Below are 21,251 nucleotides of genomic sequence, written 5' to 3' on the forward strand. Positions count from 1 at the left end.
CCTTAACTCTGTCCGTCCTCTCCTTGTAGCTGAATCCTGATCGACCTGAAGGCAGCACATGGAAAACTAGGCTTGTTTCAGGTTCTACTGAGCCACTGATTTTCGCTTTTGTGGCCTGAGGACATGGAAACCTGCTGCAGAGGTGAACTCACATATATTTGGACTGCAGGCTATTTCAGCATGACAGAGAGCTCCCAGGACCCTCTCCCTCTTCTGTTTGCTAATATTCTCTTAGCACCCACTCCTCCTAAGAAAAAAATATAGAAAAATTTTACTCAAATGAATGAAAGAATGGACTCTTATCCCTTCGATGCCAGATGCGGCTATGCATACTTTTCCATGCATTCATTCATCAGCATTTCATGGAGCACTTCATCTGCGCCAGAAACTGCTAGTCCCTAGAGATATTGCTGTGAGCAAGGCAGACGAGCGCCCTGTGCCCAGGGAGCTCATGCTCTGGGGAGTGGGTCAGTGGGGCACAGGGATAGAAAATAAACTGCAAATGGATAATTCCAGAGAGGGATAAAATGAAGGCTCTAAGGAGGGTGCTGACCGATTGGAAAAGGTGAATACCCTGGTGGGGGTTAGACTTCAGATAAACTGGACGAATCTGAAGGATGAAAGAGGAACAACAGTGTACCAAGCTAGGAGTCAAGCTTTCCAAAGAGAGGGAGTTGCAACTGCGAAGGCTAAAGTAGGAAAATGTTCAGTGGATTTAAAGGCCAGAAAGGAGGGCAGTACAACTGGATAGTAGTGAGTTCAGGGGACAGTTGTTTGAGGAGGTCATTGAGAAGATGAGACCGCCGGTGGACCCCAAAGCTGGACCAGGCAACTGGGGGCTCCTCCCTCCCCCCGTCATTGGAACGCATGCTCTGCCCACCGTCCTCCCAGTGGGCGTTCTTCCAGGGACACAGCCTGGAGAGAGTATGTGCTGTTGAGACCATCTGGACCACAGGCGTGGCTGACCCACTGCAGGCTCGGTATCAACTTCAGCCTTCTGGTGGGCAGGCGTGGGAATCTGCTGGTCTTGCAGGTGCCCACAACAAGCCTGGTAAGTAAGCTCTCTAGCTTATTAACCCTGCCACCGACCAGTGGCCTGTGCCTCCCTCCTCTTCCTCCTACCCCAGCGAAGTCAAAGTCGAGGAAGTTGAAAAGCCTACACAAGAAGGCTGTCCCGATCTGGCCACCAAGGTTGTTCCTATGTCCGGTGACAGGTGACTGTTCTCAGACCGCTGTGCGCACAGGGCATTTTAAGCATAAAAGCTTTAAGCAAAACCACGACCTCAAAAATAGGTGAAAAGCCAACCAGCAGATTTTTTTTTTGAAACCAACTTAGATGCAAAAAAAACCCTCAACCTCATAGTGACAATCTAATAGAAGCGATGACTTCAGGTTCCAAAGTTCTCTCACACACACATCACATATTGGCTCCTCTGGTGGAACTTACTGCTCTGGACGAAGAGAGACTTCCGACACAGCAGAACCCAGCTCTCCAGCATCAGCCGCCATCACTCACTCACTGGCCTGACGACGGGCAGCCTCACCTTGGTCCACGGAGCAGAGAACCAACATCAGCTGGTGTTTTATCCATAATCACCCCTGAGGGCAGGGGTAGGGACAGCGGTGATGCTGGGAGGGTTTTCCAGGCTGAGGAACCAGCTTAATATCGATAAGATTTGCATAAATATCACCATTCAAGTCTCTTACAGTGAGCTCTCCCTGCTACATTAGGAGTCACTAAGAATTCCAGGCTTCAGCCCCACCAGCGTGGCTCAGTGGTTGAGTGTCAGCCTATGAACCAGGAGGTCAGGGTTGGATTTCTGGCCAAGGGCACATGCCGGGTCATGGGCTCCGTTCCCAGTGTGGGGCGTGCAGGAGGCAGGCCGATCAATGATTCTCTCTCATCACTGATGTTCCTCTCTCTCTATTCCTCTCCCTTTCTCTCTGAATCAATGGAAATATATTTAGAAAACATTCCAGGTCTTCAAAGCTGAATTTGCTCTAAGGTCCGATAACCCCGTTCAAGGGAAGGCAACACCATGAAGCACAGATGACCTGGGATGGGCTGCGAAGAGCGCGTTCCAATTTGGCTCAGCCCCGCAAGGACTCCGGGCGGCGAGGAAAGATCATCTGAGAAATGAAGATGGACTGAAGGCAGGGGAGTGAGGCACCAGATGGGCTGTGTGATCCTCTTCGGAGAGCAGTGCCCACAGCCTGGCACTGCGACATCTCGAGAGAAGGAACAAGAGCTGCAGGAAATTGTGAGCCGTCACGTTCCTGGGAGAAAGAGACAAAGCAGATCTTCGTGCGAAAGGAAGAGCTGCATCAGGAGCCACAGGAGCAGGCCTGCCGGGCACTCGGTCAGGACGCTGAAGAGGGCATCTCGCATGCGCGGCTCCCCAACAGAACCAGACACCGCGTTTGGGAAAGTCAGCCCCACGCAGCCGGCATGGGCACCTGGAGTGGCGGCGGAGAAAAGTCACCTGCCAGGACCTGGAGCAGGACACGCTGTTTCTAGGAAGCTGCACTGTTGACACTGTTGACGTCGTGGAATAGCAAGAGAGGAAACGAAGGACAGAAAGCAGAGCCAAACGACAGTCTGTACCTCCCACCCGGCCTCCCGTGGAGGGAGCCTGGAGGAGGGCGGGTGGGAGGGAGGGGGAGGAAGCAGGGGTCAGAGGTCAGTCAACAATGCTCTTTGGAGGCCGTGACCTCCCAGTCTGCTGTGACCCACGGGGAGGATGAAACAGCAGTGCATGCCCACGGCAGACGCAGCAGCAGATTTGGTGACCGGGTGTGAGAGACAATAGACCCGGGGCAGACAGCAAACAGCCTCCGGCTACATCTCCAAAACACCAAACCTCCGGGGCAGACAGCAAACAGCCTCCGGCTACATCTCCAAAACACCAAACCTCCGGGGCAGACAAGGTGCCGGACTGTGCTCAAGACCCTCTTAGGCGCTCGTGGTTCTTTCTCTGGCGTCGCCAGAGGAGGATTTCTGGGCCCCGGTTGTTTCTCTTGCCCCGTGTTCCTCAAGCTTCCACCTTTCATTTTCCACTCTGCTCCGCCCAGGCCTATTTCCTGGATCTCTGAAACCTTGACTTTCTGAACGAGGTCAAAACTCAAGAGTCTCACTTTAGCGCCGACCTGCAGCGCCACATTTGAGGTGTTGGCAGCTGCCACGGGGCTTAAGCATCGGTGGTCGCCCCTACTTCCCCTCCTGTTCACTTACTGAAATTGGGCTCCACGTGGGTTTAAGAGACGTAGACATGAAGCTGAGGAGGGTGACCTGGTCCCATAGGGAGCAGCGTGTCTACCCTCGACAGCAGCCTGGCCGGCCTCCTGCTCCATCTACGCCTGGTCTGCGAGTCCAGAGACTAACACTGAGAAAGAGAAAGGACACTCCTGGTCCCATTAAGTGGCCTGTTCTCTTTATGAGGCGAAGCCTGGACATCTACCACTTCTTTCTCTCCATCCCGGCTCAGTGCCCTGGCGGCGAGCGGAAGGACTGAAACAATCAGTTGCCTGTCAGTCCTCATTTCGTGGACTGTTGTTCGTGTTGATCTTTTCTAAAAGTTGGTATTTTTTCTCTGCTTGTTCCTAATCCCCATCTTATCGTCGCTCCAGATAAGCCTGCACGAAAAGCCTTAGTCGAGTGTCTTTGCTGCTTCCAAGACTTTCTGATCCTGTCTGAGATTTTCCTAAGGTCAAATGGCAATCTACTAACCATGACTCCCCTCCCATGACAGAGGCCTCAGTCGTTTCAAAAATAAATCAGTCCATCATCAAAGCTTAGTTATAACCCTCTTTGAAACCTACAATGCACGGAAACATCACCATGCAAAGCTACAATGAACGTAGTCATTAGTACTGGGGAGGGTGTGTACATGCATGCGCCCTCATGTATGAGCAATGCCCTTATGCATGAACACACACATGCACCCACATATGAACACGCTCATGTGTCAATAGGTGACCTAAGGAGAACGAGGAGGGTGAGGAGAATGAGTACCTATGTTCTTTGTTACTCTCATAATAGTCTGGCAAGGAAGCTACTGGTGCTCAAATGAATTCAACTACTGACTCCTGGCATTTATCCGGTACCCACTATGTGGCCAGCTATGACATGGAGGCTGAGAAAGGTCATTACTAGCAGACGACTCGGTGACATCAAATCCAAGCCTGACTCCATCGTCTGTGTGTTTCCCACCACTCCTTGCTAAAATGCAGGACTGATTTAGTTTCATATGTTATTTTTTCAGAGACCACCATTCTCACAGAAGTTTTTTTTTTTTTTTTTCCTAGCAAATTCAAATAGAACTATCACTCTACCTAGTAAAACTCTGACGCAGACAGTTTTTGGTGGAAAGTTTCACAGAGTTTTCTGTCTCAGGAAGGTTGAATAGGGTGGAGGAGTAGATTACTGGCATGGGAAAATGACGGTATCAGACACAAAAGTCTTTGCATGCCTATGTCAACATCACCCCTTCCATCGTAACCGACAGCAAGTAGAGAAGTAAACCCCAAATCTCGCAAAGTATTGGCAATGGATTTACATTAAAAATATGTAAAAATGTGGTAGAAGTAATAAACAAATTCACTGGTTATATCTAGAGAATGCTGGGAACAAATTTGTTGATTTGGAAAGTAGTAAATAAAGGGAAAGAATCAAGCATACCGAATCAGTGTACGAACTATACCTTGGGATAGCTAAGTAGCTGACAAGAGAAGTATTTCTTTATAGAAGTATCCCATAAAGTGGGAGTGATAGAATTTTAATATTTTAAAACCACAAATAATGGCTCTAGGCAATAATCAGTCATGGCTATTGTTAACATAAAAAAATAAAGTTAACTGGATAATATCTGCTCCCTGATGGATGGAAGTACAAAATATTATCTGAAGAGTCCTGTGAAAAACTCAAAGCTAAATCTAATCAATTCTCAAGACCAATTTATAGGAAAGAGCGAAGGAAGTGAAACATGTCAATTGCTTGTCACGTTGCAATGCAATCAGCAAAACCCAGACTGTGGGAAACTATAGCGAGTAAATGACCTGGCTTCTTCACAGAGAAACTGGAAGGGAAATTAGAGATGGAGAGGAAACCCACATAGCAAAGAGGCTGCATACATATGCAGCCAATTGTAATGTTTGTCTTATTTAAATAAACAAATAAAATAATGCAATGTACTTAGAGAACTTGAACGCTTCCTGGGTATCTGATGCTATTATGAAATTATTGTTAATTGTTAAGTATAATAACAGGTCTGTGGTTCTGTGTTTAAAGAGTCCTTATAAAGGTACACATACAACATGTACAGATGAAATTGTATAACATTAAAATCATCTGGGTGGGCTAGAGAAAGGTAGGTAAGACTGGACGTGAGTTGATAGTTAATGAAATTCAGATATGGGTACAGAGAGGTTTTGTCATCTTATCCTTTACACTTTTGTATGTATTTGAGTTTTTCCATAGTAAGTTTATTTTTAAAAAATATGTTTCTATTGATTTTTTTTTTTGAGAGAGAGAGAGGAAGGGAGAGGGATAGAGAGACAGAAACATTGATGAGAGAAAAACATCATCAATCTCCTGCCTCCTGCACACCCCAACCTGGGGATCAAGCCCGAAACCTGGGTATGTGCCCTGACTGAGAATCGAACTGGTGACCTCTTGGTTCGTGGGAGATTTTAAGTTTATATTTAAGTATAGAAAATAAGTGATCAAAAATTACACATGAGTAGGGGAGCTTTCAGGGACTGGAAATCCTTGTTTGATAAAATAAAATGACTATTTTGTTTCCCAACTTGTATTATATTATTAGAGTAAAAATATTCTCAATACTTAAAATTTTTAAAAATAACAGCCTTAAGTTTAACTATAGAAAGTACAGAGTGGAGAGTCCTAAGTCTATAACTAGTCATTAATCTAGTATTTTGTTTTGTTTGGGGATTAATTTCATACAAACCACTCCCTTTAGCACATAAATAGAAACAGGTAACTAAAAATCTCATGGCCTGTATTGTTAGCAAACACCTTTACCCAAGGAACGCATTTCTGGAGGACGTCTACTTTCCCTCTGAAGGCATGAGATCTCCTACAGCACCCTTCATTAGCATGGAAATGGATTTTTTATGTGTAATTTACTTTCCCCCACTCTATTACCTTACACTTCTTTTTCTTTTACAAAGCATAAACACATTAAAGAACAAATTTTTAAACAATATAAGATTTCAACCTCTGTATCGGAATTAAAACATATCAGTTATATAGTAACAAATTAAATTAATTTAAAAGTGAGAAAATAATCATAAACTCAGAGGCCTTACTTATATTTGATGCCTTCCTGGGAGATGTAACCCACATTCACAGAAAATCGAATAAGCTCTCATTTGTGAGTTTATTACACTGTGTTGAGGAGTCATTAGCTTAGCTCAGCACAGCAATGTGTTATGATATGACCCAACCAGTGATCACAGGGCCTGGTGGGAATAGAAGTGGCATCACGGTCCCTGGGAACGATTTACCGCTAATGTCACACGATGAAGGAGGACACACGTGCAGGAGGAGAGGCAGTCAGTGACAGGCAACCTCCTCGTTCAACCCTGACCTGTTCAGGAGAGAATGCTGGCTCAGGACCCAAGAAAGAGCTCATAAAGGAGCGAGGGAAGAGTCGTAAAGGTAGACCTGTTACCCGGCTAACACCCGTCTCCTCTCTAACCCAGCAATACACATCTCAGAGCATGGAGCTTCTCCATTGGCTGACTGGGGGCTTGTCTGCCCAGCTTCCCGGGAAGCAGGAGGTGAGGGAAGACACAGGAAAACAGCCCTGCCTGGGCACTCCTTTCTCACTCACCTGCTACACGATTCAGGGCTCATTTCCAGCCCAAACCCTTCGAGATCTTCGTGGGCTGCAGGGCTCCATTTGTTTCTTCCAAACACCCGCAGCCTTTCATGTCCTTTTTTAATTTTTTTTAAAGTTATCCCCAATAAACTTATGGGAGCCAATGAACTCCTGACACCATCATGAACCCCAGGGCAGGGTGCCATGACCAAGCTGAGCACAAAGGCCAGCTTCTCTGTAGCTATGGCTGAGCATTGGATTGGCGCAGGGACTGGTCGATGGTGTAAACAGCACCAACAGCAGACCAGGGACCTCCTCCTCCCTCCGTGGAACTCTCTCCACTGTCACACCTTAGAAGCACGGTGCCCGGCCGGTGTGGCCCAGTGGTTGAGCGTCGACCTATGAACCAGGAGGTCACGGTTCCATTCCTGGTCAGGGCACATGCCCGGGTTACAGCCTTGATCCCCAGTAGGGGGCATGCAGGGGGCAGCCGATCAATAATTCTCTCTCATCAATGATGTTTTTCTCTCTCTCTCCTTCTCCCTTCCTCTTTGAAATCAATAAAAATATATTTTTTTAAAAAAGAGAGAAAGAGCGAGAGAAGTAGAGGCTCCCTCACCTTTTCCAGGGACTGACTGAAAGTGCTGAGCCCACAGGAAAAGAGCAGAAGGAAGTCAGAGGAAGGAAGGGGGGGGGGGGCGTGTCACACCCTCCCCTGTGCACTTGGCTGAGTTCAAAAGCACTTGGTTTGTATTTCAGGAGAGACCAGGACTCCCGGTGCAAAACCACGTCAGAGACTGAGGCCAGCAGAGCTCCTCACAGCGAACAGGAAGAAGCTCGGGGACCCTGAGTGCGTTACAACAAGGCTGGGCCAGACCTGCTAGCCATCCTGGAGGAAGGGAAGCTGTAGTTAAAATTATCTATTTTGTTACAAGAATAGTACCCGGCTGTCCTTATGCCAGAACAATTACCTAGTTAATTGCTCTAGAATGAGGATAACCCAGTTTCAAGACCCATCGCACACATTTTGCCAAATGCGACTTGACTTATGCCAGCAGCTTAGCTGTGTCAGCTGCCAAAGTTGCCAATGGTGCCCCAGGACAGCCAGGGAGCGCCGGGCAGGCCCAGGACCGTGGGGGGGGGGGGGGGGGGGGGAGGAAGGAGGAGAGCAGTGGATGGCAGCCACCGGGACCCAGGAGTCTGGGAAAGGAGATGGAGAGAGGGACTTGGACAGAGGGAAGGAGAGATAAAGGGAAATGAATGAAGAGAGGAAAAAATGAGTGTGGTGGAGAACAATGGCCTTCCCAATGGCATTCAAGGACTACAGTAGGTTTGGGCACCGTAGGTGTTGCTGCTCCTTGTGTGAAATTAAGTGAAATAAAGTCTATAATGAGCTGGGCAAAGTGCCAGACGCAGTAACAAGGAGAGGCATTTTCGTCCCCCCAACGGGTGTCTGTGTGTTTGTAAGTGTACAGCCTGGCCACTCAGGATAACACTGAGGAGAATGGCGCGTTGATTGTGGGGAGAGCCTTTACTAGCCCAAGCTTCCAAGAAACGCCTTGTCCTGGTAGATATTTGAAATATGCCCCCCTCCTACCGTAAACTAGAGGTGCGCAGGCCCTTCAGGAATGGGGGGAATTCGTTGTTAATCCTCTGCCAACTAAATCTGGAAACCAGGGTGTCACAGAGCCTCCCGATGCACATGAGAACTGCACACCTCCTAACTCTCAACTCTCCATACACCACAGCCAGGATCTGCACATCAGCAGCCGTATTGTGGTAAGTGGAAAATACACGCTCACACCTCCTCCAAATCTGAAACAAATTCTCCATTCTCAATGCAATCAGAAGGCTTCAGCCTTTCCCCCCAAAGCTTTAGGCTTTTATTTATGTTAGTATTTTTTTAATCTTTTAAAAAATGTATTTTATTGATGTCAGAGAGGAAGGGAGAGGGAGAGAAAGATAGAAACACCAATGACGAGAAAGAATCATTGACTGGCTGCCTCCTGCACGCCCCCTACTGGAGATCGATCCAGCAACCTGGGCATGTGCCCTCACCGGGAATCAAACCGTGACCTCCTGGTTCATAGGTCAATGCTCAACCACTGAGCCATGCTAACTGGGCATCGTTTCCTCTTATTTCTTAAAAATAAATCAAAACAGCTGAGTTTAAACTAAATTGTTTATCTCCCAAGATCTAATCTGAGCTTGAAAAACATTCAGAAAACCCTCAGACCCCACCTGGCCATTTGTGCCACCTGCAGTGTCAGCGTCACTGTCGGAAACTTCGGGAGACGCGGGCTCCTCCCTCCGACCCTGTTTGCAGAAGTCTGCCATCCGTTGATCCCCGATGTTGCCGGTCTGAGTGCGGCCAGAGATGAAGTGGCTTTAGTGCCAACAACGATGACTGTGATGTGAGGGGCGGACCAGGCTGCTGGCGGCTGAAGCCAAACCCGGGCTCTGCCTCTCCTCCCACTCAGAAATCTGCGGGGAGAGCAGTCTGATGTGGGGGCACAACTCTGCCAAAAAGTCTGTATTCATTATAAACTAGGGGGATTTTTTCCCCCAACTGGCCTCTTCCTTAACTACATAGCTCCTCAGGAACAACTCAGTACATTATCCATTAGAACAGGCACCGCCCGTTAACCATAGCTTTTTCAGAGGAAGAAACCCATCACTGAATATACAAATCCACGTGAGAAGCACGCTAGTATCAGAAACACTGTACTGTGTGAATATGCACGTTGGAATCGAGGTATGTGTGTGCTTGTATCTGTGCTATGTCAGATTTACACAAACCTATACTCATAATATGCATAAACACACTGAATTCACATAATAGAAACACAGAGAAAAACAAAAGAAAGAGGTCGCGGGGACTTAGTATGCTTATCTCTCTGTGAACACACATGTTCCACTTAATCTTGACTCATTTCAGGTTGAAGGCGCAGGGAGACCAGGGCATCCGGGGAACTGAAATGTAACTGGCATTCTGCTTTAAGTGGGAAGAGGAAGAAAAGCCATCTGCTTACAACACTAATGAGTGCTACTAATTATTAAGAGATTATTTTTTGTTTTTACGAAAAGAGTGACAACACTGGGAACAGGTTTTTTTTTCCCACCTGGTACATCGTATAGTGAGACTTTAGAACCAGCAATGGAGGGAGACCCCAGCGTGAGTTTTCTTTCTTTTTCTCCCCCGCATCCCCTCACTCGGCAGACACTCTTCGAGCTGCGGCGCTGCCCCAGAAATTCTAATTAATTTCCTTTCAATGTGCACGAATCCGTGCACCCGGCCACTAGTCGCTATATAATAATCATTGCTGTATTGTAGTTGCTATCCAATCACCTTCTGCATGAGGGCCTTGACATTAGATTCTGCTCCTGTGGAGCCCTTAGCTGGTGATGAAACCCCGTGGAAGGTGGGGGGCTGGTACTGGAGTGGCATGGGCAGCCCTGAAAGCAGGGGCAGCAGAGTGGGAGAAGCCGGGGTGGAACCCCTCAGTGGCACTCGCTGTCTGTATCCAAACAAGAAACTCTCTTTCTCCACATCTCAGGTGCCTGATCTGTCCCATAGCAATGATAGGTCCCTTGGGTAGTGGATGAGGATGTCTGGGAGTACATGTTCTATGGCACCTAGAACATTGCTTGGCATGTCACGGAGACACTGCAGAACAGCGCCTCGGGATACAGAGTCAGGAGGCAGTTCCCATGGGCGTGGTGCATTTCTGCCATCTTCAACGCACAAGGCACGCACTGCCCTTCCATTCCGGACCGTGTTTCCTGGCTGTTCACACAGTCAAAAGGTTGGAAGACATAGCGTCTCCCTCCCAAGCAGAGGGCAGCGTTGCTGACTATCCAATATCATGGAGAGAATGTCTCCGCTTGGGACAAAGTTCAGGCAGGTGCTCTTGAGTCCAATAAAAAAGGTCTGGGTTCCCCAAGCTCAGGGCACCTCTCCTGTCACACAAGCCCTCCGGTGGGCGGGCACCATCGGGCCTAAGGGACCCCAGCTACTGCTGTTGCTGCGAATCTACTGCCACGGGCCTGTCCCATGACCTTGAGCTTTGGGTCTGCCCGGGAGTCTCATGGTTTCTGCCGATTTCCATGCAACTGCGATGGGCCAAGGTGTTAGTTGGCAAGTAGGATGAGATCTCAGAACATAACATCCCCGTGGTTCTTCACACGGAGCACTCGAAACGCGGGCTCTCTAAAAATATTTCCCCAAGGATTAGCCATGGGGACACTAATTGCTACCACTGCAGCCAATATTTTGATTCCAGAAAGCTCCTGTAAATTTGAAAATATATTATTTCTCAGAGCCACCACAGTGAGTCACTAATGCCTAATTGCTAATTGGCTTATTAGTCAGTGTGGGAAACACCCAGAAAGTGCCAGCAGTAATGGGAAGCAGGAAGCTGGGGTTGGATAGAAACGCTGGTGCTAACAGACCCCTTTGGCCGAGGGACTTCCCCCTTGCGAACAGCTCTTCCTGGTGGTGCCGGGCCGAAGGGACACGGAGCACAGGCAGAGGGTTACTCCTCCTCATGCTTCAGCGAACCCCGTAGGAGTCAACGATCAAGCCAATTCTAACTTTTCAATACGGAATCGCATAAGAACGCTCCTGTTTCCAGCACCTTGGTTCATTGGTGATCACTTGTCATGTTAAATGTGTCACAGGGGTTTGTATCAGCCCTTCCTCCCACCACGGTGTGTAGCTCTTCTAGCAGGAGGCACATCTCGCCAATTTTTGCGTCCTTCCCACCCCGTCCCTGGCCCTGGCCCAGCTCCTTCCCATCTGAGGCCCGTCACCCACCTCCATCCAGACCCGGGGGGCTCAGCAGACACTGCGCTTCTACATGTCCTGGTGAAGGAGACACACAGCATGGCACGCGCCCATCGGTCCCACAGCCCCAGGACCAGAGCCTCAGAAGGAGCGTGAGAGGCGAGGCCCCAGCCCCGGCTGCATGCAGTGCTTAGAGCAGTGGTTCTCAACCTTCCTAATGCCACGACCCTTTAATACAGTTCCTCATGTGGTGGTGACCCCAACCATAAAATTATTTTCGTTGCTACTTCATAACTGTAATTTTGCTACTGTTATGAATCGTAATGTAAAGCAGGGCGGGCTGGCTGGACCCCACCCATGCACAAATTCAAACTTGGACAATTTTTCCCTGATACAACCCAGTTTAATGTTTATAGATATAAAATGAGACCTCTAACAGCAATAAGGAGATTGCAACCACAAGAGAACTTTTTTTTTTAATGAACAGAAGAGGGTACATCCTTCATGTCCTTCCTCCACCTCTGTCACTGCCCATCGCCCACAGCCCCCCTCACCAGACCTGTTTAGGGGGTGAAGGGAAGAGGAGACAGGAGGAGGAGAAGAGAGTGAGGGTCCAGAATCCAGGGCCAAGCTCTGTGGTAAGTACAGGGAATGAACGGGGCGGAAAGGAAGTGGGGGTGTAGGACGGTCAGGGGCTCTGAGAACCTCCAGAAAATCAGAGTCTGGGATGGCATTGCTGAGGGGGAGGGAAAGACAAGGACACTGTCCCAGCCTTTTAAATGCACGGGCAAACAGACGCCCAAAACAAACCAAAGGGGCGTAGCACCTCCACCCCCCACTACCCCCTCTGGCCCCTTGACACCGAATCGCCAGTTGTCCCCCCTCAAAGCCCCCACCCAAGAAACAAGGGAGGCTGAAGAACATGCTGAAACATGGGTGACATCTGAAGCCATTCTGTTACATGAAACAAGCCAGTTACAAAGACTGGATGATTCTACCAAATCGAGGTACTTTGTCAAAACCACAGGCAGAAGGTGGGATGGTGGCTGCAGGGGTGGGGGCGGGGAGACTGGGAGCTTACTGTTTACTAGGTTAGGGTTTCACGTTCACAGTACAAGAGGAAAGGGGTCATGGGGATGGGCGGTAGTGAAGGCCGCACAACAACGTGACTGCAGTTAATACCCCTGAACTGCACACTTACAAATGGTTCAGAGTGTAAGTTTATGTTACATGTATTTCACCGTAACTGCATTTAATACAGTTAATGTTTCAAAAGGCAACACACAAACATCAAAACCAGCCAAAGAAGTCTGCTCAACGATCTAACAGCAGCTCGGCAGTGGAACAACAGCATCACCCAGTAAAGGCAGCAGAGGCGCTCTGGGCCGCTGAGCCGCACCAGGAGCAGGAAGACACGGACAGGGCAGCTGACAGCAGCCCGCGCTCCCCCCACGCTCTCCGCCCGCCTGGGCCCACGGAGCCCGTGAGAACCGGAACGCTGCACAGACAGGACAGCGCAAACACTGCGGGGAGACAGAGCACATGCTCTTCACCAGGGGACATTTCTCAGCTCTTTCCAGAAGGCATCCCTAATGGACACTCTGAATGGTAAACCCTTCATCACAGTACCCGCCAGCCGGAATACACCCCCAAGTCCAGTGAGTTCTGGAGAGAACACATGTACCTTTCAGACCTGGGACGAGTCGTCCGACCGGGTCTCCAGGGTTCAGCTCCAGCGGCCCATGCAGCTGCCTCCCCCCTCCTGCCCCCTGGACAGCCAGCCGGTGGGCAAGAGGCCGCTGTCTGGAGCTCTGAGCGAGGGCGGCGAGCGGCTCCCAGGGCCTGGGCTCGGCCTCACAGGTGGCATGAGGCTGACTGTCCCGGGCCATCGGGGAGGAGGGCCTCCCGCCCCAGGTGCCCGTGTTTCTCATCACAGGCATCTCTACCTCCATGAGGACCCAGAGGCCCCGGCTCAGGTCTCCTCTGGGGGGGTGCTCAGGGCCACATGCCCCCCTCCCGCCGTTCCGTGTTGCAGCTGCGTTCACACCGTCAGGCCTGCAGGACATTTGTGTGGGCCCAGCAAAGCGCTCCGCCAGTGGCATACTTTCCTACAGGTTTATGAAATGAACACTGCTGCCATCCATCAGTGTCCGCCTGGGTTTGTCCATGCTTCCCGTGAGAGAGGAAGGGAGGGTGGGAAGCAGAGGGAAAAGAAAGAGAAAAACATTGAGGGGGTGGTGTGAGGCCCCCCAAAGCACTCAGCAGGCTTGCTCCCTGGGAGAGCTGAGCAGCTGGCTCTGCACTCAATCTAGTGTGTGAATTAGACTCACGTGAGTGGGGGCTGAGCTGCGTGATGAGCGGGGGCTCCCTCTCCGCCACCAGGCCTACAAGGCAGGCACTCAGGCCAGCTGACCCTGCGGCCCCGCATACAGGCCCACCGCGTTCTGTGGGTTTCGCTTCATTGCGCGTCACAGATGTTTGTGCAAATTGAAGGCAAAGCTTACAACTCGCTTTACTGTGGGATTCGCTTCCTGGCGGTGGTGGGAACCATGCCTGCAGTATCTCTGAGGAATGCCCGTACAATCAGAAGTCTTTCCTTCTGGCTTCAAGGCAAAGGACTGCATAGTGCCCCGTACCTGTAATGTCATTCCAAATGCGATGTTCAGGTGGAAGAAGAGTATTCTTAGAGTGGCCAATGCACCGAGCCAGGCTCTCTTCCAGGACATTCTACACAAAGTATGGCAAGAACACAAGCAGGGAGAACGACCTTGTTGAAAATGTCTCAATAATAAAATAGAAGGAAGCTATACATTTCCCCTCACATACAGAGACAGAACCACCCCAGTTAGAAGGCTCACTGCAGATCCAGAAGGTCCAGGGCACTGCTCTGTACACAATGGACATTTCACTCACCCACCGAGCTCAAACAGGGCTCACCAAAGGGGTCTTCTGGAACATTCCTGTTCAACCAGATCCAAAACTTAGAGAATTTTACATAATATCAGGAGGGGGGGGGGGTGTCTTACCTTGGCCAAGACCAAGTGCCTCCGAATTCTTACATAGAAGTGTTCAAACATGTCATGTGAAAAGCCCAGAAATAAATAGAATCCTTAAACATTCTAGAAAATGTGGTCTACAGCATCAGTGCTGAGTTCTTGCACAGAGTAGGATAGGGTGGCGTAAAATAGGAGGAAATGAAGAGACCCCACATCAAGACCCTAAAAGTCAGGGCAACTTCCTGTTCATAGATATAGACATACATAAGGAATTATAGTCAAGTCTTCAATAGAGTCATACACACAATGGGTCCACTCAGTATAAATGGTCAAAAAGAGAGTAATTTAATGCATGTAATCTGCATGCAGAAAGTGAGACAACTACATCTCAGATTTAAAAGTCAAATAAAAAACACCGAAATAAAGAACCCACCAGCATACACAGCAGCCAGGCGGCTCAGCCAGATCCAAGGGGAAGAAGTGGGGTATCTATGTCTGGGGATGCAGGTGGCTGAGGCAGTAGGACCACACCATGGTTTTAGAGCTGGAACCCTGACATGTAGTCTGAAGTCTGGCCTTCTCCGTGCCGTTCGCCTCATGTTTCTGTGGTCAGGCCAGGCTTTTAACGTGCACCCAGAACTGCTCAGCGGCTTCGCCGGCAGCAGGTGGGGCCGAGAGCTCAGCCCGAAGTCTCGCTCCAGGGGCAGAACTTTCCTTGAAATCCCGCTGCGTGGCAGGCAGGAGCGCTCATGGCACCTCTCACTGGAGTCTGAAGTCATCTCCAAAAGCCACTGTTCTTTTGAGTCGTTACAAATTTTCCTCCTTTTTAAAAACATGTCCACTTCCATATGTTTTTCTACATGCATAGATTGACTGCAGGCTTTAAAATGTCTGAAAATGTAAGGATTTAAAGTCTCGGTCTCCTTTAAAATTCTGGTAAGATATCGGAACCCCTTAAAATTTAGGAGCAGCTATATTTATAATCGGATTTGCTCTCCTTGTTCCCAAGCTGGCCCTCATTCCTGTGCAAACACATTGTTCCCAGGGGGTTTAGCAGCTGCACGCTCAGCCCAGTAGAAATCCATCATTGCCTCTGGCGCCACTGCAAACCGTCCACCCGTATCCTAGGGCACAAACCCCGCCCTGCACAGGCAGGGCCAGTCTCCCGCCTGCTGGGCACGCAGACCCATGCTCTGTCCTGCGTGGTTGGGCCACTCTATCTCCCTCCCTGTCTTGTCAACTGGCCCCCAGGGAGGTTCAGGCAGAGGGAGACCTTGAACGATGGAGGTCAGTGGAGAGGGCAGAGGCAGGTGTTCCCCGGGTGTCACCCTCAGATAAGGTGGTCCCAGGGGGTCCCACAGGAGCACCTGCAGCTTCTCGGTGGGAACACTAGTCAGACAGCCTCTCCCTTCCTCCATGAGTCAGCACTTTCCACAGCCCTCCCCATGGGACGGCCTCTCCACTGGACAGCCTCTCCATGGGACAGCCTCCCCATGGGACAGCCTCCCCCTGGGACAGCCTCCCCATAGGACAGCCTCCCCATGGGGGCAGCTCTACCCAGATCGCCCAGTGGGAGGCTTTGTCCTTCACTTCCTCCCTCTCCCTTCAGAGCCCTGTGGTGCCTCTTATTGTTCCTCAACTCCCATGCCTGGCCATTTCTTGTTTGGCTGCCCAGCTCTCGCACACCCAGGGGAACCATTTCCTCATTCAACCCCTTTGTTTGAAATGCCTGTGGGAAACAGGCCTCTGTGATCCATCCTCAGCAGAGTCAACTTTTAGAGAAAACTAACAGCACGTGGCCAGTTGGTTACTGAATTTTTCCCGTGGCAAACAGGATGCAGGGAGGAGGGGAGAGGGTATAAGAACAAAGAACTGTGTCCTGAGCAGCAGCACATTTTCCTGGAAGATCTGCCACAGCTAGACAAAGGGAAGTGGAGACAACTAGGAAAGGCCTCGGCCCATGACAATAAATAAATAAATAAATAAATAAATAAATAAACAAACAAACAAACAACCCACCCAATAGGAGACAATACAACCGAGGTGAAGTATGGGGAAAACTGTTAACCCCGTTGCACTCAGCCAGTGAGGAACAGGGGAGGGGCTCTCGTGCACTAGGGCTACATTGCCTGAGATCACGGCTCTGTGTGTGCCTGCCCACAGACACCCACTCTTGCCAGACCGCATGAACGGTCTGGTTTTCACCATGCTTCATGTCTCCGAGTCCGTTGTTTGAATTGGGCCAGGTGAGCATTGCTCACATACCTGCCATGGATCATGCTTGCCCGACTGTGTCCTGTCTCACACTGAGGGCTGTGCTCCCCTTCTGGGCGGTGAACCCCTGGAGATGTTTGATAATGTCTTTCATGTGACATTCTGCCTCCAGGCTGAACTCCCTAGAATCTATCTTGACAGGGATACGGGTAACATCTTTCTCAACGACAACTATGGTCCATTCATCATTCTTTTCAAGAATCTTTAAGGGCTTCTCATTGCCCAGGCCATTTTAAAAATTTCATTTTCCTTTGTTTCTCAACCTGTTTTTTCAATGAATTGGTAGCTGACAAAATACATTTAATAAAAGTGGAATATGGCCCAGCCGGTGTGGCTCACCAGGGTCTGATTCCCAGTCAGGGTGCATGCCCGGGTTGCAGGCTCGATCCCCAGTAGGGGATTAGCAGGAGGCAGCTCACTGATGTTTCTATCTCTCTATCCATCTCCCTTCTTCTCTCTGTAAAAGGGAAAATCTGAGTGTAAATTCACATTTCACCATAGAAGAAGTAAATAAATGGATTGCATCAAGAGATTCTGGAAGCAGATATATTTCAGAACATTTGGTAATTTTAAAGAAGAGACACTCAATTACATGACTCTTTTTAGAGGCCAACCAAGTGTTCTTGGCATTTCCATCTGATAGAAACTGCTCACCTTGTCGGGAGTAAGGGAGAGTCAAGCAAATAGGACTTAACATTTCATGTAAAGAAAAGGTTCGGCAGTTAACAAGATATTTAAAAGGCACAGTTCATAAGAGATGGATGAGTTGTCTGTCATTCAAACAGTCTTTCATAATTACTAGCTATCTCTAAGACTTTAATAAATGGGAGCAGGAAGGAATTAACTTTGTGCGCAGGCATTTTCTGATGCTATTAAGAAGACTCCCATGTTCTTTAAAGACCAAATAAACAGCAGACAAAGCTACTATGCCCTGGTGAAACTTACAAGCAGCTAAGACTCTCTCCTGAATATATGGTCTCTTGATTCTTCACTGATGTGGCCAAAAGAATTCCTTCAGGCAAAGCCAAGATTAACAAATATAGAAAAAAAGTAGTCCCAACTATGAGAAAATGATTAAGTCCCCCCAAATTTTATTCTACGGTGAATGGTGCAGAATGTTATCTAAGTAGGGTTTATAAAATTTTCTCCAATTCCATAGGAAAAAAAGTATATATAATTGAGCAGGAGCATTCTCTATTGAAATTGCTAGAAAGAATTAGCAGTAATATATCCTTCTAAACAACCAAACCAAATAATCTGTTATATGGAGAGTTTTATTATTTTGAATATAAGTGGATTTAAATTTAGAGACTTCCACCAAATATAGATATTAACTTTTAGGATATTAGGTTTTAAGCCATTCTTCCTAATAATCACATTATAGCAGAACCAATTGTGTTGAGTCCACTTCTGGTTTGAAAATTTAAAAAAAAATGAAAGTATAGGGGAATTATTTTAATGATAATGTCCAATGTTGATAAGTGTGTGTGTGTATTGGGGGGGAACACTCTCATAAGCAGACATGAAATCAATAAAACCTCTCTGCTGGGTTAACAATATAGATCAAAATTCTTAATGGACCTTATGATTGAATGCCAGTTCTAGAAATTTTTTTCTCGGAAAATACTTATGGGAATGCACTACATTTTCTACATGGATGTTCATCACAGCATTACTTCTAAAACTAAAAAAAAAAAACCCCGAGAATAAAGAAAGCTGTTAAATAAAGGATCACATATCCCCACGATAGAACATAACGCACTATTAAATATTGTGTAGTGGAATTGAAAGCTCTCAATATATTATACAAAGAAACTATTGCTAAGGAGACTTCCAGTAAAATATGTCAAGGGCAGATTGAACACAGACATGTAGGCCCACTCCTTCCCAAACCTCTGACAAAGAGGCTTTACTAAAGATATGAACCCACAGAGACAAAGATAATAGAGGAAACAGTGGCAACAATATTTTAGATGCTTGAAAGCAGATAAAGATGTGGCTGCAGACTCAGCAGATCCAAGAAAACTGAGCCCCATGTCAACAATGTGGAGAACCAATAAGCAACTTGATTTCTGTTTTGTTTCAGAATATGAAAGGCTCAAAACGAATGGCATCCACTACTTATGAAAGTAATCTAAAGGAGGGACCAAACATATAAATATTGAATGGGTTTGGATTAAGAGACAGTTAGGAAAAACACTGTTTAATGACAAAGCAGAAAAGGGGAGGGTTTAGAAGCCAACCCTCAAGGTCTTTGGGCTCAAGGATTTATCTCAGAATTTATTTTCGTTTGATTCCATGCAGCTAGCATCTCCCCAGAACAGGACTGGAAACCCGCTCCCTGGAGAACTGACAGAGCATCTCTGGCACAGATGAGGGTGTGGGAACTATATCGAGAACAAGGACTAAGTAAAAAAATCTGATCCTGAAATTTACAAATAATTGCAAGTGACTTCAAATCGACAAAACAACCTTAAAAAGAACAAAGTTCAAGGACTCCCACTTCCCATTTTTAAAACTCAATACAAAGTTACAGTAACGAAAAACTGCACTCCTGGCATAAGGTAGTCATGTATTTCTGGCCTCTCACTTCTATTCCCTTTATTTACATATAGGAAATAAATAAGCCCTTACATCATTGGCCCAGTGATTTTCAACAAGGGAGAATAGTTGGCTCATAGGAATCCAGACATATTTGTTAACGATCTGACTATTCTTGCTTTTATCTAAACCTGCTACTCATGAAGTACAAGTTCTGGCTGATAAAATATCCTTAGCCAACACATTTGAAAGTAGGACTCTACCAAATAATTTTATGTAATCGCCATTCCTAAAATTCAAACTTGCAAATAGACATACATGATTTAAATCTAATGATATTCCTCACAATCTTATATGAAGACCAATCTGGTCCAAGTCTGTTGGTTAAAGATGTCTGTGATAATTGCCCACAATTTTTAACAAATGTTGAGTAAGCTCCTGTTCTCCGTCAGTAGACAGTGGAGACATCATGATAAATTAGACTTGGCTTCTGCCCGGAAGGGACATGGAGCTTCTCTCCACATGAAGAATATTTAGGGACCTCCAATCCAATCTCGAATCACCCCTTGGACACGATTATACAACTGTCCCTCTTTGCAGGGAGAGCAGCCACAAAGCTCTGAGGGACGAAGTAGATGTATCTGGTACGAGATCCTTGTGGCTCATTGAGGTCCCTGCAGACTTCAGGCTGTCAGGTTACTTCAGACACGATGTAGTTCAGGTTTTAAAAATGTCTTTCTCCTCTAAGAGACATTGAAACAACAGTGTCATAAAACACTGAGGACACATAACTTCTTGTTCACCGTAGAAGCCCTGAAACAAAGTTTCTGTAATTATGTAGGTTAAACTAAAATGAACCATTCCTCCATTCCAGAGGAGGAGTAATAAATGACGAATACCCAGCGTCTGGGACAATGATCCCTTCTCAAGTCAAAAGGTGGCATACGATGGATCTTAGTATCCGTATCTTCATGATCACTCTATTACCAACAATATAATTAGCCTTGTTATAATAATAATAATTAACAATGAGAAGCAAATCTATCATGAGATTTAAAAAAATTTTTTTTAATATTCTTCTTGGGGTTAATTTTCTTTTTAAAACTAGGATTTAACCCAAATCCTCATGAATCAAACCCTGCACCGCTGTCATTTCAGCAATTTTAACTTAAACAGAAAATTACAGTAATGGCGTTGGAGCAGATCAAGCCTTTCATTCTCCCATTTGTAGGATCTCCTTTGCTTCCCTGACAGCGATGATCTCAGTGAGTTCTCTCCGTCTGTAACAACAGGGCTTCCTCGGCTGGGTCGCAGTGTCCCCGGGATCTGTGTGACTGACAGGTGAACGGCTGGCTCGTGCTGCAGAGGAAATGGGTGCTTTAATTAGCACAGTTCCTCAAAAGCATCTCGGACACTGTGCCCGAAGCTGAGGACTCTAATAAACGCTGACAGGAGAACCCTGGTCTTTGGCTAAAGAGGTTCTTATGAAGTGGGGGAGTCATTTAAGAGCCCTACATCCTTCAGCCCAGAGTCTCAAATCATAGATTTTCAGGATTTCATTTCCTACTCGGGGCCTGAGGACCATTAAGCTGACAGGGCTGCGAAGGCAAGTTAGCAGAGAAAGGATGATTTTTTTGAGAAATGGTGATGAAATCCAGAAAAACACAACTTTAATCCATTCCTCACACCATATAAAAAATTATTAACTCACAAATAGGTGATAGATAAAAATGCAATACATAACACTTTCAGGAGAAAATACTGTACCTGAACCTTTGGAAAAACTTTCTTAGATACGACATGAAAATCATG

This window comes from Eptesicus fuscus, chromosome 14 (genome assembly GCF_027574615.1).
Source record: "Eptesicus fuscus isolate TK198812 chromosome 14, DD_ASM_mEF_20220401, whole genome shotgun sequence".
NCBI classification, from domain to species: Eukaryota; Metazoa; Chordata; class Mammalia; order Chiroptera; family Vespertilionidae; genus Eptesicus; species Eptesicus fuscus.